The following is a 14,362-nucleotide window of genomic DNA, read 5'->3' as shown; positions in this document are numbered from 1 at the left end:
CGTAGACTATAAAATTTTAGCAAAGGTATTAGCAGGTAGGTTAAAGCGTGTGATTGGATCCGTCATACACCCCTCGCAGGCCTACAGCGTCCCCGGGAGGGACATCTCAGACACAGTTTTGTCTCTGAGATATCTCCTTCGGCAGATGCACGCGACCGGTGGTATTCACGTTAGTGTAGACTTTAACAAGGCGTTCGACAGAGTTGAGCATTCGTTCCTCTGGACTGTATTAGGTAAGTTAGGTTTCGGCGAACGGTTTGTTAATTGGCTACAGCTCATCTATTCCTTTGCGGTCAGTAAGGTCAAAGTCAACGGGTTTCTAACTGACTCTTTCCCCTTAAAAAGATCAGTCAGGCAGGGCTGTCCCCTCTCGTCGCTCCTCTACAGCATCGCCGCTGAGCCTTTGGCGGCCATGTTGAGGGCGGACGCGGCGGTGAGGGGACTGACCACGCCTGCGGGTAGGGAAGTCAAAATTTTTCAGTACGCAGATGACACGAATCTGATCCTCCGAGACGTGGAGAGCCTGAACGCCTCTCTCCACGTGCTCAATGTTTACGGCCTCGCTTCAGGGGCCAAAATCAATTTCGATAAAACCACGGTTAAATTTTGCGGCAGCGTCACGCCTGTTCCTCTCCCTGTCCAGCTCCGGGAGGCGGGGGACTCCTACAAGGTCCTCGGCGTCCCCCTGGGCAGAGACGAGGAGGCGTGTCGTACTGCACTTTGGTCGCCTTTGTGCGAGAAAATTACAGCGCGCTTGAATTTTTGGAGACGTCGTAATCTGACATTAAAAGGTAAAGTCTTAGTTGTAAATTCTTTGTGCATGTCCATGTTGAACCATGCACTCTCCGTGTACGGCCTGCCGGGGGTCTATGCTAACAAATTAAGGTTAGTGATAAACCACTTTTTGTGGAATCGTGAGAGGGGCTTTATTGCACATAAGGTTATGATAGGTGAGTACGATCAGGGAGGTTTAAAGTTAGCAGATTTAGAGTTAAGGAAGAAGGCCTTCAGGCTGAAAACAATTCGGAAATTTCTAGACGTTGAGGTAGATGCTCCATGGAAGGATTATATAGGTGAGTTTGTTAATAGTCTAGGTAAGTTTGGTGTTTATAATTTGTGTTTGTTGCCCCCTGTTTCGGTCCTGGAGGGCCTCCCCCCCTTCGAGAGGGAACTCTTGGAGGCGTGGAGGACTTTCAGGCCCCTGACTGTGGCGGTTCCAGACAGCGGTGAGGGTCTCGCGCACATGCCCCTCCGTCATAACCCTGACTTGCTCTCCGCTCCCCCCGGGAAGCGCGAGTGCATGATCAGTGGGGCGATGGAGGAGGCTGGGCTGGAATATGTAGGTAAGGTATTTGACGTGAAAGGTAATTTTAGTGTAGATTACATAGGGAAGTGTTTTAGGTTAGCAGGTAAAGTGTTTAGGAGAAAGTATATTAGTGGTATGGTAAGTATTTTTAACAGGAATCTGGTCAGGCATTGGGGAAGCACTTTGGGCCAAATGGGGAGCACGACAGGTAAGTTGAATTTTAATGTATTTGTTAGCACGGGGAGGTTTAGGATTTTCACAGACCTACCCACCCGCATCCTGTATCAGTTGTTGTTGCCGGGAGTGCTCGGGCGTCCCGCCTCGGAACACAAATGGTCATTAACATTCCCCGCACGCACCATCGCAACCATCTGGGCCAACATCTTTAATTGGTACACCCCACATAACGTAGGTCATTTTGACTTCAGATTTAGACACAGGATCGTCTTTACATCCGCAGCACTGCACGCATTTCTTCCCGACAGCTACGCTGCGGACTGCCCCGTGTGCCACGGACCCCCCGAGACCCTGGAGCACATGCTGTACACCTGCCCGGCCGTCCGCCCGTTCTGGTCCCGACTGCAGGACCTCCTCGCTCGGAGGCTGTCCTGGAGGCTCCCACCGCCGGCGGCCCTAGGAGGGGACGACCAGGAGCCCTGGCTCCTCCTCTTTGGTCCCGGACAGAGTCGCTCTGGAGCCAACACCCATCTCGCCCGACTAACCCTCTCCATAGCCCGGTACACATTATATCTCAACAGGAACATCCATCTCCGTGACAATAAAACAGCAGCACCCTGGCCCATCTTCAAAGGACTCTTGGCCGCACACCTCCGACACCTCCACATGGCAGCAGAGCACCGGTTCATCACCCACCTCGTCCCCCACAACACCCTGATCCACCTCACACCCTCTGGAAACCTGGACATCCTCTTCTGACCCCGGCATCACCCCCCCCAACCACGGCATCACCCCCCATCACTGAAGAATGTTTCGAGAATGATTGTGTGTTTGATTTTCTGTAATTTTTTGTCTCGTCTCCCCTTGCCCTTGTGTATCCCATTCCCTTGCCCTTGTGTGTCATGTATGTCTGTACATTCATGTAAATATATGTAAATACTTGTTTTAAGATGTTTTTGATAATAAAAGATAAAAAAAAAAAAAAAAGACCAGCCCCATCTCGTCTGATCTCGGAAGCCAAGCAGGGTTGGGCCTGGTTGGTACTTGGATGGGAGACCGCCTGGGAATACCAGGTGCTGTGAGCATTTTCACACTTTTTCACCTGTCAAAAAAAAAAAAAAAAAAAAAAAAGAACTTTTTCATTGAGATATCCCAATTTTGACCGAGCAAGTGGCGTGAAGGTACTCTTCACGAAAAGACAGTGTTTGATATAAAAAAGGCCGTTTTGACCTGGAACATTTCGCTCACGGCCATACCACCCTGGACCAGCCCGATCTCGTCTGATCTCGGAAGCCAAGCAGGGTTGGGCCTGGTTAGTACTTGGATGGGAGACCGCCTGGGAATACCAGGTGCTGTGAGCATTTTCACACTTTTTCACCTGTCAAAAAAAAAAAAAAAAAAAAAAAAGAAGTTTTTCATTGAGATATCCCACTTTTGACCGAGCAAGTGGCGTGAAGGTACTCTTCACGAAAAGACAGTGTTTGATATAAAAAAGGCCGTTTTGACCTGGAACATTTCGCTCATGGCCATACCACCCTGGACCAGCCCCATCTCGTCTGATCTCGGAAGCCAAGCAGGGTTGGGCCTGGTTGGTACTTGGATGGGAGACCGCCTGGGAATACCAGGTGCTGTGAGCATTTTCACACTTTTTCACCTGTCAAAAAAAAAAAAAAAAAAAGAAGTTTTTCATTGAGATATCCCAATTTTGACCGAGCAAGTGGCGTGAAGGTACTCTTCACGAAAAGACAGTGTTTGATATAAAAAAGGCCGTTTTGACCTGGAACATTTCGCTCACGGCCATACCACCCTGGACCAGCCCGATCTCGTCTGATCTCGGAAGCCAAGCAGGGTTGGGCCTGGTTAGTACTTGGATGGGAGACCGCCTGGGAATACCAGGTGCTGTGAGCATTTTCACACTTTTTCACCTGTCAAAAAAAAAAAAAAAAAAGAAGTTTTTCATTGAGATATCCCAATTTTGACCGAGCAAGTGGCGTGAAGGTACTCTTCACGAAAAGACAGTGTTTGATATAAAAAAGGCCGTTTTGACCTGGAACATTTCGCTCACGGCCATACCACCCTGGACCAGCCCGATCTCGTCTGATCTCGGAAGCCAAGCAGGGTTGGGCCTGGTTAGTACTTGGATGGGAGACCGCCTGGGAATACCAGGTGCTGTGAGCATTTTCACACTTTTTCACCTGTCAAAAAAAAAAAAAAAAAAAAAAAAGAAGTTTTTCATTGAGATATCCCACTTTTGACCGAGCAAGTGGCGTGAAGGTACTCTTCACGAAAAGACAGTGTTTGATATAAAAAAGGCCGTTTTGACCTGGAACATTTCGCTCATGGCCATACCACCCTGGACCAGCCCCATCTCGTCTGATCTCGGAAGCCAAGCAGGGTTGGGCCTGGTTGGTACTTGGATGGGAGACCGCCTGGGAATACCAGGTGCTGTGAGCATTTTCACACTTTTTCACCTGTCAAAAAAAAAAAAAAAAAAGAAGTTTTTCATTGAGATATCCCACTTTTGACCGAGCAAGTGGCGTGAAGGTACTCTTCACGAAAAGACAGTGTTTGATATAAAAAAGGCCGTTTTGACCTGGAACATTTCGCTCATGGCCATACCACCCTGGACCAGCCCCATCTCGTCTGATCTCGGAAGCCAAGCAGGGTTGGGCCTGGTTGGTACTTGGATGGGAGACCGCCTGGGAATACCAGGTGCTGTGAGCATTTTCACACTTTTTCACCTGTCAAAAAAAAAAAAAAAAAAAAAAAGAACTTTTTCATTGAGATATCCCAATTTTGACCGAGCAAGTGGCGTGAAGGTACTCTTCACGAAAAGACAGTGTTTGATATAAAAAAGGCCGTTTTGACCTGGAACATTTCGCTCACGGCCATACCACCCTGGACCAGCCCGATCTCGTCTGATCTCGGAAGCCAAGCAGGGTTGGGCCTGGTTAGTACTTGGATGGGAGACCGCCTGGGAATACCAGGTGCTGTGAGCATTTTCACACTTTTTCACCTGTCAAAAAAAAAAAAAAAAAAAAAAAAGAAGTTTTTCATTGAGATATCCCACTTTTGACCGAGCAAGTGGCGTGAAGGTACTCTTCACGAAAAGACAGTGTTTGATATAAAAAAGGCCGTTTTGACCTGGAACATTTCGCTCATGGCCATACCACCCTGGACCAGCCCCATCTCGTCTGATCTCGGAAGCCAAGCAGAGTTGGGCCTGGTTGGTACTTGGATGGGAGACCGCCTGGGAATACCAGGTGCTGTGAGCATTTTCACACTTTTTCACCTGTCAAAAAAAAAAAAAAAAAAAAAAAAGAAGTTTTTCATTGAGATATCCCACTTTTGACCGAGCAAGTGGCGTGAAGGTACTCTTCACGAAAAGACAGTGTTTGATATAAAAAAGGCCGTTTTGACCTGGAACATTTCGCTCATGGCCATACCACCCTGGACCAGCCCCATCTCGTCTGATCTCGGAAGCCAAGCAGGGTTGGGCCTGGTTGGTACTTGGATGGGAGACCGCCTGGGAATACCAGGTGCTGTGAGCATTTTCACACTTTTTCACCTGTCAAAAAAAAAAAAAAAAAAAGAAGTTTTTCATTGAGATATCCCAATTTTGACCGAGCAAGTGGCGTGAAGGTACTCTTCACGAAAAGACAGTGTTTGATATAAAAAAGGCCGTTTTGACCTGGAACATTTCGCTCACGGCCATACCACCCTGGACCAGCCCGATCTCGTCTGATCTCGGAAGCCAAGCAGGGTTGGGCCTGGTTAGTACTTGGATGGGAGACCGCCTGGGAATACCAGGTGCTGTGAGCATTTTCACACTTTTTCACCTGTCAAAAAAAAAAAAAAAAAAGAAGTTTTTCATTGAGATATCCCAATTTTGACCGAGCAAGTGGCGTGAAGGTACTCTTCACGAAAAGACAGTGTTTGATATAAAAAAGGCCGTTTTGACCTGGAACATTTCGCTCATGGCCATACCACCCTGGACCAGCCCCATCTCGTCTGATCTCGGAAGCCAAGCAGGGTTGGGCCTGGTTGGTACTTGGATGGGAGACCGCCTGGGAATACCAGGTGCTGTGAGCATTTTCACACTTTTTCACCTGTCAAAAAAAAAAAAAAAAAAGAAGTTTTTCATTGAGATATCCCAATTTTGACCGAGCAAGTGGCGTGAAGGTACTCTTCACGAAAAGACAGTGTTTGATATAAAAAAGGCCGTTTTGACCTGGAACATTTCGCTCATGGCCATACCACCCTGGACCAGCCCCATCTCGTCTGATCTCGGAAGCCAAGCAGGGTTGGGCCTGGTTGGTACTTGGATGGGAGACCGCCTGGGAATACCAGGTGCTGTGAGCATTTTCACACTTTTTCACCTGTCAAAAAAAAAAAAAAAAAAAAAAAGAAGTTTTTCATTGAGATATCCCAATTTTGACCTAGCAAGTGGCGTGAAGGTACTCTTCACAAAAAGACAGTGTTTGATATAAAAAAGGCCGTTTTGACCTGGAACATTTCGCTCACGGCCATACCACCCTGGACCAGCCCGATCTCGTCTGATCTCGGAAGCCAAGCAGGGTTGGGCCTGGTTAGTACTTGGATGGGAGACCGCCTGGGAATACCAGGTGCTGTGAGCATTTTCACACTTTTTCACCTGTCAAAAAAAAAAAAAAAAAAAAAAAAGAAGTTTTTCATTGAGATATCCCACTTTTGACCGAGCAAGTGGCGTGAAGGTACTCTTCACGAAAAGACAGTGTTTGATATAAAAAAGGCCGTTTTGACCTGGAACATTTCGCTCATGGCCATACCACCCTGGACCAGCCCCATCTCGTCTGATCTCGGAAGCCAAGCAGGGTTGGGCCTGGTTGGTACTTGGATGGGAGACCGCCTGGGAATACCAGGTGCTGTGAGCATTTTCACACTTTTTCACCTGTCAAAAAAAAAAAAAAAAAAGAAGTTTTTCATTGAGATATCCCAATTTTGACCGAGCAAGTGGCGTGAAGGTACTCTTCACGAAAAGACAGTGTTTGATATAAAAAAGGCCGTTTTGACCTGGAACATTTCGCTCATGGCCATACCACCCTGGACCAGCCCCATCTCGTCTGATCTCGGAAGCCAAGCAGGGTTGGGCCTGGTTGGTACTTGGATGGGAGACCGCCTGGGAATACCAGGTGCTGTGAGCATTTTCACACTTTTTCACCTGTCAAAAAAAAAAAAAAAAAAGAAGTTTTTCATTGAGATATCCCAATTTTGACCGAGCAAGTGGCGTGAAGGTACTCTTCACAAAAAGACAGTGTTTGATATAAAAAAGGCCGTTTTGACCTGGAACATTTCGCTCACGGCCATACCACCCTGGACCAGCCCGATCTCGTCTGATCTCGGAAGCCAAGCAGGGTTGGGCCTGGTTAGTACTTGGATGGGAGACCGCCTGGGAATACCAGGTGCTGTGAGCATTTTCACACTTTTTCACCTGTCAAAAAAAAAAAAAAAAAAAAAAAAGAAGTTTTTCATTGAGATATCCCAATTTTGACCTAGCAAGTGGCGTGAAGGTACTCTTCACAAAAAGACAGTGTTTGATATAAAAAAGGCCGTTTTGACCTGGAACATTTCGCTCACGGCCATACCACCCTGGACCAGCCCGATCTCGTCTGATCTCGGAAGCCAAGCAGGGTTGGGCCTGGTTAGTACTTGGATGGGAGACCGCCTGGGAATACCAGGTGCTGTGAGCATTTTCACACTTTTTCACCTGTCAAAAAAAAAAAAAAAAAAAAAAAGAAGTTTTTCATTGAGATATCCCACTTTTGACCGAGCAAGTGGCGTGAAGGTACTCTTCACGAAAAGACAGTGTTTGATATAAAAAAGGCCGTTTTGACCTGGAACATTTCGCTCATGGCCATACCACCCTGGACCAGCCCCATCTCGTCTGATCTCGGAAGCCAAGCAGGGTTGGGCCTGGTTGGTACTTGGATGGGAGACCGCCTGGGAATACCAGGTGCTGTGAGCATTTTCACACTTTTTCACCTGTCAAAAAAAAAAAAAAAAAAGAAGTTTTTCATTGAGATATCCCAATTTTGACCGAGCAAGTGGCGTGAAGGTACTCTTCACGAAAAGACAGTGTTTGATATAAAAAAGGCCGTTTTGACCTGGAACATTTCGCTCATGGCCATACCACCCTGGACCAGCCCCATCTCGTCTGATCTCGGAAGCCAAGCAGGGTTGGGCCTGGTTGGTACTTGGATGGGAGACCGCCTGGGAATACCAGGTGCTGTGAGCATTTTCACACTTTTTCACCTGTCAAAAAAAAAAAAAAAAAAGAAGTTTTTCATTGAGATATCCCAATTTTGACCGAGCAAGTGTCGTGAAGGTACTCTTCACGAAAAGACAGTGTTTGATATAAAAAAGGCCGTTTTGACCTGGAACATTTCGCTCACGGCCATACCACCCTGGACCAGCCCGATCTCGTCTGATCTCGGAAGCCAAGCAGGGTTGGGCCTGGTTAGTACTTGGATGGGAGACCGCCTGGGAATACCAGGTGCTGTGAGCATTTTCACACTTTTTCACCTGTCAAAAAAAAAAAAAAAAAAAAAAAAGAAGTTTTTCATTGAGATATCCCAATTTTGACCTAGCAAGTGGCGTGAAGGTACTCTTCACGAAAAGACAGTGTTTGATATAAAAAAGGCCGTTTTGACCTGGAACATTTCGCTCATGGCCATACCACCCTGGACCAGCCCCATCTCGTCTGATCTCGGAAGCCAAGCAGGGTTGGGCCTGGTTGGTACTTGGATGGGAGACCGCCTGGGAATACCAGGTGCTGTGAGCATTTTCACACTTTTTCACCTGTCAAAAAAAAAAAAAAAAAAGAAGTTTTTCATTGAGATATCCCAATTTTGACCGAGCAAGTGGCGTGAAGGTACTCTTCACGAAAAGACAGTGTTTGATATAAAAAAGGCCGTTTTGACCTGGAACATTTCGCTCACGGCCATACCACCCTGGACCAGCCCGATCTCGTCTGATCTCGGAAGCCAAGCAGGGTTGGGCCTGGTTAGTACTTGGATGGGAGACCGCCTGGGAATACCAGGTGCTGTGAGCATTTTCACACTTTTTCACCTGTCAAAAAAAAAAAAAAAAAAGAAGTTTTTCATTGAGATATCCCAATTTTGACCGAGCAAGTGGCGTGAAGGTACTCTTCACGAAAAGACAGTGTTTGATATAAAAAAGGCCGTTTTGACCTGGAACATTTCGCTCACGGCCATACCACCCTGGACCAGCCCGATCTCGTCTGATCTCGGAAGCCAAGCAGGGTTGGGCCTGGTTAGTACTTGGATGGGAGACCGCCTGGGAATACCAGGTGCTGTGAGCATTTTCACACTTTTTCACCTGTCAAAAAAAAAAAAAAAAAAAAAAAGAAGTTTTTCATTGAGATATCCCACTTTTGACCGAGCAAGTGGCGTGAAGGTACTCTTCACGAAAAGACAGTGTTTGATATAAAAAAGGCCGTTTTGACCTGGAACATTTCGCTCACGGCCATACCACCCTGGACCAGCCCGATCTCGTCTGATCTCGGAAGCCAAGCAGGGTTGGGCCTGGTTAGTACTTGGATGGGAGACCGCCTGGGAATACCAGGTGCTGTGAGCATTTTCACACTTTTTCACCTGTCAAAAAAAAAAAAAAGAAGTTTTTCATTGAGATATCCCACTTTTGACCGAGCAAGTGGCGTGAAGGTACTCTTCACGAAAAGACAGTGTTTGATATAAAAAAGGCCGTTTTGACCTGGAACATTTCGCTCACGGCCATACCACCCTGGACCAGCCCGATCTCGTCTGATCTCGGAAGCCAAGCAGGGTTGGGCCTGGTTGGTACTTGGATGGGAGACCGCCTGGGAATACCAGGTGCTGTGAGCATTTTCACACTTTTTCACCTGTCAAAAAAAAAAAAAAAAAGAAGTTTTTCATTGAGATATCCCAATTTTGACCGAGCAAGTGGCGTGAAGGTACTCTTCACGAAAAGACAGTGTTTGATATAAAAAAGGCCGTTTTGACCTGGAACATTTCGCTCATGGCCATACCACCCTGGACCAGCCCCATCTCGTCTGATCTCGGAAGCCAAGCAGGGTTGGGCCTGGTTGGTACTTGGATGGGAGACCGCCTGGGAATACCAGGTGCTGTGAGCATTTTCACACTTTTTCACCTGTCAAAAAAAAAAAAAAAAAAGAAGTTTTTCATTGAGATATCCCAATTTTGACCGAGCAAGTGTCGTGAAGGTACTCTTCACGAAAAGACAGTGTTTGATATAAAAAAGGCCGTTTTGACCTGGAACATTTCGCTCACGGCCATACCACCCTGGACCAGCCCGATCTCGTCTGATCTCGGAAGCCAAGCAGGGTTGGGCCTGGTTAGTACTTGGATGGGAGACCGCCTGGGAATACCAGGTGCTGTGAGCATTTTCACACTTTTTCACCTGTCAAAAAAAAAAAAAAAAAAGAAGTTTTTCATTGAGATATCCCAATTTTGACCGAGCAAGTGGCGTGAAGGTACTCTTCACGAAAAGACAGTGTTTGATATAAAAAAGGCCGTTTTGACCTGGAACATTTCGCTCACGGCCATACCACCCTGGACCAGCCCGATCTCGTCTGATCTCGGAAGCCAAGCAGGGTTGGGCCTGGTTAGTACTTGGATGGGAGACCGCCTGGGAATACCAGGTGCTGTGAGCATTTTCACACTTTTTCACCTGTCAAAAAAAAAAAAAAAAAAGAAGTTTTTCATTGAGATATCCCACTTTTGACCGAGCAAGTGGCGTGAAGGTACTCTTCACGAAAAGACAGTGTTTGATATAAAAAAGGCCGTTTTGACCTGGAACATTTCGCTCACGGCCATACCACCCTGGACCAGCCCGATCTCGTCTGATCTCGGAAGCCAAGCAGGGTTGGGCCTGGTTGGTACTTGGATGGGAGACCGCCTGGGAATACCAGGTGCTGTGAGCATTTTCACACTTTTTCACCTGTCAAAAAAAAAAAAAAAAAAAAAAAGAAGTTTTTCATTGAGATATCCCAATTTTGACCTAGCAAGTGGCGTGAAGGTACTCTTCACGAAAAGACAGTGTTTGATATAAAAAAGGCCGTTTTGACCTGGAACATTTCGCTCATGGCCATACCACCCTGGACCAGCCCCATCTCGTCTGATCTCGGAAGCCAAGCAGGGTTGGGCCTGGTTGGTACTTGGATGGGAGACCGCCTGGGAATACCAGGTGCTGTGAGCATTTTCACACTTTTTCACCTGTCAAAAAAAAAAAAAAAAAAGAAGTTTTTCATTGAGATATCCCAATTTTGACCGAGCAAGTGGCGTGAAGGTACTCTTCACGAAAAGACAGTGTTTGATATAAAAAAGGCCGTTTTGACCTGGAACATTTCGCTCACGGCCATACCACCCTGGACCAGCCCGATCTCGTCTGATCTCGGAAGCCAAGCAGGGTTGGGCCTGGTTAGTACTTGGATGGGAGACCGCCTGGGAATACCAGGTGCTGTGAGCATTTTCACACTTTTTCACCTGTCAAAAAAAAAAAAAAAAAAGAAGTTTTTCATTGAGATATCCCAATTTTGACCGAGCAAGTGGCGTGAAGGTACTCTTCACGAAAAGACAGTGTTTGATATAAAAAAGGCCGTTTTGACCTGGAACATTTCGCTCACGGCCATACCACCCTGGACCAGCCCGATCTCGTCTGATCTCGGAAGCCAAGCAGGGTTGGGCCTGGTTAGTACTTGGATGGGAGACCGCCTGGGAATACCAGGTGCTGTGAGCATTTTCACACTTTTTCACCTGTCAAAAAAAAAAAAAAAAAAAAAAAGAAGTTTTTCATTGAGATATCCCACTTTTGACCGAGCAAGTGGCGTGAAGGTACTCTTCACGAAAAGACAGTGTTTGATATAAAAAAGGCCGTTTTGACCTGGAACATTTCGCTCACGGCCATACCACCCTGGACCAGCCCGATCTCGTCTGATCTCGGAAGCCAAGCAGGGTTGGGCCTGGTTAGTACTTGGATGGGAGACCGCCTGGGAATACCAGGTGCTGTGAGCATTTTCACACTTTTTCACCTGTCAAAAAAAAAAAAAAGAAGTTTTTCATTGAGATATCCCACTTTTGACCGAGCAAGTGGCGTGAAGGTACTCTTCACGAAAAGACAGTGTTTGATATAAAAAAGGCCGTTTTGACCTGGAACATTTCGCTCACGGCCATACCACCCTGGACCAGCCCGATCTCGTCTGATCTCGGAAGCCAAGCAGGGTTGGGCCTGGTTGGTACTTGGATGGGAGACCGCCTGGGAATACCAGGTGCTGTGAGCATTTTCACACTTTTTCACCTGTCAAAAAAAAAAAAAAAAAAGAAGTTTTTCATTGAGATATCCCAATTTTGACCGAGCAAGTGGCGTGAAGGTACTCTTCACGAAAAGACAGTGTTTGATATAAAAAAGGCCGTTTTGACCTGGAACATTTCGCTCATGGCCATACCACCCTGGACCAGCCCCATCTCGTCTGATCTCGGAAGCCAAGCAGGGTTGGGCCTGGTTGGTACTTGGATGGGAGACCGCCTGGGAATACCAGGTGCTGTGAGCATTTTCACACTTTTTCACCTGTCAAAAAAAAAAAAAAAAAAGAAGTTTTTCATTGAGATATCCCAATTTTGACCGAGCAAGTGTCGTGAAGGTACTCTTCACGAAAAGACAGTGTTTGATATAAAAAAGGCCGTTTTGACCTGGAACATTTCGCTCACGGCCATACCACCCTGGACCAGCCCGATCTCGTCTGATCTCGGAAGCCAAGCAGGGTTGGGCCTGGTTAGTACTTGGATGGGAGACCGCCTGGGAATACCAGGTGCTGTGAGCATTTTCACACTTTTTCACCTGTCAAAAAAAAAAAAAAAAAAGAAGTTTTTCATTGAGATATCCCAATTTTGACCGAGCAAGTGGCGTGAAGGTACTCTTCACGAAAAGACAGTGTTTGATATAAAAAAGGCCGTTTTGACCTGGAACATTTCGCTCACGGCCATACCACCCTGGACCAGCCCGATCTCGTCTGATCTCGGAAGCCAAGCAGGGTTGGGCCTGGTTAGTACTTGGATGGGAGACCGCCTGGGAATACCAGGTGCTGTGAGCATTTTCACACTTTTTCACCTGTCAAAAAAAAAAAAAAAAAAGAAGTTTTTCATTGAGATATCCCACTTTTGACCGAGCAAGTGGCGTGAAGGTACTCTTCACGAAAAGACAGTGTTTGATATAAAAAAGGCCGTTTTGACCTGGAACATTTCGCTCACGGCCATACCACCCTGGACCAGCCCGATCTCGTCTGATCTCGGAAGCCAAGCAGGGTTGGGCCTGGTTGGTACTTGGATGGGAGACCGCCTGGGAATACCAGGTGCTGTGAGCATTTTCACACTTTTTCACCTGTCAAAAAAAAAAAAAAAAAAAAAAAAGAAGTTTTTCATTGAGATATCCCAATTTTGACCTAGCAAGTGGCGTGAAGGTACTCTTCACAAAAAGACAGTGTTTGATATAAAAAAGGCCGTTTTGACCTGGAACATTTCGCTCACGGCCATACCACCCTGGACCAGCCCGATCTCGTCTGATCTCGGAAGCCAAGCAGGGTTGGGCCTGGTTAGTACTTGGATGGGAGACCGCCTGGGAATACCAGGTGCTGTGAGCATTTTCACACTTTTTCACCTGTCAAAAAAAAAAAAAAAAAAAAAAAAGAAGTTTTTCATTGAGATATCCCACTTTTGACCGAGCAAGTGGCGTGAAGGTACTCTTCACGAAAAGACAGTGTTTGATATAAAAAAGGCCGTTTTGACCTGGAACATTTCGCTCATGGCCATACCACCCTGGACCAGCCCCATCTCGTCTGATCTCGGAAGCCAAGCAGGGTTGGGCCTGGTTGGTACTTGGATGGGAGACCGCCTGGGAATACCAGGTGCTGTGAGCATTTTCACACTTTTTCACCTGTCAAAAAAAAAAAAAAAAAAGAAGTTTTTCATTGAGATATCCCAATTTTGACCGAGCAAGTGGCGTGAAGGTACTCTTCACGAAAAGACAGTGTTTGATATAAAAAAGGCCGTTTTGACCTGGAACATTTCGCTCATGGCCATACCACCCTGGACCAGCCCCATCTCGTCTGATCTCGGAAGCCAAGCAGGGTTGGGCCTGGTTGGTACTTGGATGGGAGACCGCCTGGGAATACCAGGTGCTGTGAGCATTTTCACACTTTTTCACCTGTCAAAAAAAAAAAAAAAAAAGAAGTTTTTCATTGAGATATCCCAATTTTGACCGAGCAAGTGTCGTGAAGGTACTCTTCACGAAAAGACAGTGTTTGATATAAAAAAGGCCGTTTTGACCTGGAACATTTCGCTCACGGCCATACCACCCTGGACCAGCCCGATCTCGTCTGATCTCGGAAGCCAAGCAGGGTTGGGCCTGGTTAGTACTTGGATGGGAGACCGCCTGGGAATACCAGGTGCTGTGAGCATTTTCACACTTTTTCACCTGTCAAAAAAAAAAAAAAAAAAAAAAAGAAGTTTTTCATTGAGATATCCCAATTTTGACCTAGCAAGTGGCGTGAAGGTACTCTTCACGAAAAGACAGTGTTTGATATAAAAAAGGCCGTTTTGACCTGGAACATTTCGCTCATGGCCATACCACCCTGGACCAGCCCCATCTCGTCTGATCTCGGAAGCCAAGCAGGGTTGGGCCTGGTTGGTACTTGGATGGGAGACCGCCTGGGAATACCAGGTGCTGTGAGCATTTTCACACTTTTTCACCTGTCAAAAAAAAAAAAAAAAAAGAAGTTTTTCATTGAGATATCCCAATTTTGACCGAGCAAGTGGCGTGAAGGTACTC

General features: G+C 46.6%; 25 non-coding genes and 18 pseudogenes across 25 annotated transcripts; all 43 read left to right on the top strand.

The window, feature by feature from the left end:
• Nucleotides 1–2,725: 2,725 nt before the first annotated feature.
• On the top strand, nt 2,726–2,844 carry LOC140352709 (5S ribosomal RNA). Its single transcript, XR_011925617.1, has one exon. It is a non-coding gene; the product is annotated as a 5S ribosomal RNA (ribosomal RNA).
• Nucleotides 2,845–3,001: 157 nt separating this feature from the next.
• Nucleotides 3,002–3,120, top strand: LOC140352447 (5S ribosomal RNA; annotated as a pseudogene).
• A 152-nt stretch (nt 3,121–3,272) lies between these two features.
• LOC140352707 (5S ribosomal RNA) lies at nt 3,273–3,391 on the top strand. Its single transcript, XR_011925615.1, has one exon. It is a non-coding gene; the product is annotated as a 5S ribosomal RNA (ribosomal RNA).
• A 151-nt stretch (nt 3,392–3,542) lies between these two features.
• Nucleotides 3,543–3,661, top strand: LOC140352706 (5S ribosomal RNA). The gene has a single exon (XR_011925614.1). It is a non-coding gene; the product is annotated as a 5S ribosomal RNA (ribosomal RNA).
• A 157-nt stretch (nt 3,662–3,818) lies between these two features.
• LOC140352446 (5S ribosomal RNA) lies at nt 3,819–3,937 on the top strand (annotated as a pseudogene).
• Nucleotides 3,938–4,088: 151 nt separating this feature from the next.
• Nucleotides 4,089–4,207, top strand: LOC140352445 (5S ribosomal RNA; annotated as a pseudogene).
• A 156-nt stretch (nt 4,208–4,363) lies between these two features.
• On the top strand, nt 4,364–4,482 carry LOC140352705 (5S ribosomal RNA). Its single transcript, XR_011925613.1, has one exon. It is a non-coding gene; the product is annotated as a 5S ribosomal RNA (ribosomal RNA).
• Nucleotides 4,483–4,639: 157 nt separating this feature from the next.
• LOC140352532 (5S ribosomal RNA) lies at nt 4,640–4,758 on the top strand (annotated as a pseudogene).
• A 157-nt stretch (nt 4,759–4,915) lies between these two features.
• Nucleotides 4,916–5,034, top strand: LOC140352443 (5S ribosomal RNA; annotated as a pseudogene).
• Nucleotides 5,035–5,186: 152 nt separating this feature from the next.
• On the top strand, nt 5,187–5,305 carry LOC140352704 (5S ribosomal RNA). The gene has a single exon (XR_011925612.1). It is a non-coding gene; the product is annotated as a 5S ribosomal RNA (ribosomal RNA).
• A 151-nt stretch (nt 5,306–5,456) lies between these two features.
• On the top strand, nt 5,457–5,575 carry LOC140352442 (5S ribosomal RNA; annotated as a pseudogene).
• A 151-nt stretch (nt 5,576–5,726) lies between these two features.
• LOC140352441 (5S ribosomal RNA) lies at nt 5,727–5,845 on the top strand (annotated as a pseudogene).
• A 156-nt stretch (nt 5,846–6,001) lies between these two features.
• On the top strand, nt 6,002–6,120 carry LOC140352703 (5S ribosomal RNA). Its single transcript, XR_011925611.1, has one exon. It is a non-coding gene; the product is annotated as a 5S ribosomal RNA (ribosomal RNA).
• Nucleotides 6,121–6,277: 157 nt separating this feature from the next.
• Nucleotides 6,278–6,396, top strand: LOC140352440 (5S ribosomal RNA; annotated as a pseudogene).
• Nucleotides 6,397–6,547: 151 nt separating this feature from the next.
• On the top strand, nt 6,548–6,666 carry LOC140352439 (5S ribosomal RNA; annotated as a pseudogene).
• Nucleotides 6,667–6,817: 151 nt separating this feature from the next.
• LOC140352702 (5S ribosomal RNA) lies at nt 6,818–6,936 on the top strand. The gene has a single exon (XR_011925610.1). It is a non-coding gene; the product is annotated as a 5S ribosomal RNA (ribosomal RNA).
• A 157-nt stretch (nt 6,937–7,093) lies between these two features.
• LOC140352701 (5S ribosomal RNA) lies at nt 7,094–7,212 on the top strand. The gene has a single exon (XR_011925609.1). It is a non-coding gene; the product is annotated as a 5S ribosomal RNA (ribosomal RNA).
• Nucleotides 7,213–7,368: 156 nt separating this feature from the next.
• On the top strand, nt 7,369–7,487 carry LOC140353052 (5S ribosomal RNA; annotated as a pseudogene).
• Nucleotides 7,488–7,638: 151 nt separating this feature from the next.
• LOC140353051 (5S ribosomal RNA) lies at nt 7,639–7,757 on the top strand (annotated as a pseudogene).
• Nucleotides 7,758–7,908: 151 nt separating this feature from the next.
• Nucleotides 7,909–8,027, top strand: LOC140352699 (5S ribosomal RNA). The gene has a single exon (XR_011925608.1). It is a non-coding gene; the product is annotated as a 5S ribosomal RNA (ribosomal RNA).
• A 157-nt stretch (nt 8,028–8,184) lies between these two features.
• LOC140353050 (5S ribosomal RNA) lies at nt 8,185–8,303 on the top strand (annotated as a pseudogene).
• Nucleotides 8,304–8,454: 151 nt separating this feature from the next.
• On the top strand, nt 8,455–8,573 carry LOC140352698 (5S ribosomal RNA). Its single transcript, XR_011925607.1, has one exon. It is a non-coding gene; the product is annotated as a 5S ribosomal RNA (ribosomal RNA).
• Nucleotides 8,574–8,724: 151 nt separating this feature from the next.
• On the top strand, nt 8,725–8,843 carry LOC140352697 (5S ribosomal RNA). The gene has a single exon (XR_011925606.1). It is a non-coding gene; the product is annotated as a 5S ribosomal RNA (ribosomal RNA).
• A 156-nt stretch (nt 8,844–8,999) lies between these two features.
• On the top strand, nt 9,000–9,118 carry LOC140352695 (5S ribosomal RNA). The gene has a single exon (XR_011925604.1). It is a non-coding gene; the product is annotated as a 5S ribosomal RNA (ribosomal RNA).
• Nucleotides 9,119–9,265: 147 nt separating this feature from the next.
• Nucleotides 9,266–9,384, top strand: LOC140352882 (5S ribosomal RNA). The gene has a single exon (XR_011925784.1). It is a non-coding gene; the product is annotated as a 5S ribosomal RNA (ribosomal RNA).
• Nucleotides 9,385–9,534: 150 nt separating this feature from the next.
• Nucleotides 9,535–9,653, top strand: LOC140353049 (5S ribosomal RNA; annotated as a pseudogene).
• Nucleotides 9,654–9,804: 151 nt separating this feature from the next.
• Nucleotides 9,805–9,923, top strand: LOC140352694 (5S ribosomal RNA). The gene has a single exon (XR_011925603.1). It is a non-coding gene; the product is annotated as a 5S ribosomal RNA (ribosomal RNA).
• A 151-nt stretch (nt 9,924–10,074) lies between these two features.
• On the top strand, nt 10,075–10,193 carry LOC140352693 (5S ribosomal RNA). Its single transcript, XR_011925602.1, has one exon. It is a non-coding gene; the product is annotated as a 5S ribosomal RNA (ribosomal RNA).
• Nucleotides 10,194–10,344: 151 nt separating this feature from the next.
• Nucleotides 10,345–10,463, top strand: LOC140352880 (5S ribosomal RNA). Its single transcript, XR_011925782.1, has one exon. It is a non-coding gene; the product is annotated as a 5S ribosomal RNA (ribosomal RNA).
• Nucleotides 10,464–10,619: 156 nt separating this feature from the next.
• LOC140353048 (5S ribosomal RNA) lies at nt 10,620–10,738 on the top strand (annotated as a pseudogene).
• Nucleotides 10,739–10,889: 151 nt separating this feature from the next.
• LOC140352692 (5S ribosomal RNA) lies at nt 10,890–11,008 on the top strand. The gene has a single exon (XR_011925601.1). It is a non-coding gene; the product is annotated as a 5S ribosomal RNA (ribosomal RNA).
• A 151-nt stretch (nt 11,009–11,159) lies between these two features.
• On the top strand, nt 11,160–11,278 carry LOC140352691 (5S ribosomal RNA). The gene has a single exon (XR_011925600.1). It is a non-coding gene; the product is annotated as a 5S ribosomal RNA (ribosomal RNA).
• A 156-nt stretch (nt 11,279–11,434) lies between these two features.
• On the top strand, nt 11,435–11,553 carry LOC140352690 (5S ribosomal RNA). The gene has a single exon (XR_011925599.1). It is a non-coding gene; the product is annotated as a 5S ribosomal RNA (ribosomal RNA).
• Nucleotides 11,554–11,700: 147 nt separating this feature from the next.
• LOC140352879 (5S ribosomal RNA) lies at nt 11,701–11,819 on the top strand. Its single transcript, XR_011925781.1, has one exon. It is a non-coding gene; the product is annotated as a 5S ribosomal RNA (ribosomal RNA).
• A 151-nt stretch (nt 11,820–11,970) lies between these two features.
• Nucleotides 11,971–12,089, top strand: LOC140353045 (5S ribosomal RNA; annotated as a pseudogene).
• A 151-nt stretch (nt 12,090–12,240) lies between these two features.
• Nucleotides 12,241–12,359, top strand: LOC140352689 (5S ribosomal RNA). Its single transcript, XR_011925598.1, has one exon. It is a non-coding gene; the product is annotated as a 5S ribosomal RNA (ribosomal RNA).
• Nucleotides 12,360–12,510: 151 nt separating this feature from the next.
• LOC140352688 (5S ribosomal RNA) lies at nt 12,511–12,629 on the top strand. The gene has a single exon (XR_011925597.1). It is a non-coding gene; the product is annotated as a 5S ribosomal RNA (ribosomal RNA).
• A 151-nt stretch (nt 12,630–12,780) lies between these two features.
• LOC140352878 (5S ribosomal RNA) lies at nt 12,781–12,899 on the top strand. Its single transcript, XR_011925780.1, has one exon. It is a non-coding gene; the product is annotated as a 5S ribosomal RNA (ribosomal RNA).
• A 157-nt stretch (nt 12,900–13,056) lies between these two features.
• Nucleotides 13,057–13,175, top strand: LOC140352687 (5S ribosomal RNA). Its single transcript, XR_011925596.1, has one exon. It is a non-coding gene; the product is annotated as a 5S ribosomal RNA (ribosomal RNA).
• A 157-nt stretch (nt 13,176–13,332) lies between these two features.
• On the top strand, nt 13,333–13,451 carry LOC140353044 (5S ribosomal RNA; annotated as a pseudogene).
• A 151-nt stretch (nt 13,452–13,602) lies between these two features.
• LOC140353043 (5S ribosomal RNA) lies at nt 13,603–13,721 on the top strand (annotated as a pseudogene).
• Nucleotides 13,722–13,872: 151 nt separating this feature from the next.
• On the top strand, nt 13,873–13,991 carry LOC140352686 (5S ribosomal RNA). The gene has a single exon (XR_011925595.1). It is a non-coding gene; the product is annotated as a 5S ribosomal RNA (ribosomal RNA).
• A 156-nt stretch (nt 13,992–14,147) lies between these two features.
• On the top strand, nt 14,148–14,266 carry LOC140353042 (5S ribosomal RNA; annotated as a pseudogene).
• The last annotated feature ends 96 nt before the right edge of the window (nt 14,267–14,362 follow it).

This window comes from Eucyclogobius newberryi, unplaced genomic scaffold (genome assembly GCF_026437365.1).
Source record: "Eucyclogobius newberryi isolate DKJ021-1_F unplaced genomic scaffold, fEucNew1.0.hap1 SCAF_86, whole genome shotgun sequence".
NCBI classification, from domain to species: domain Eukaryota; kingdom Metazoa; phylum Chordata; class Actinopteri; order Gobiiformes; family Gobiidae; genus Eucyclogobius; species Eucyclogobius newberryi.
This window is presented reverse-complemented; position numbering and strand designations above follow the sequence as displayed.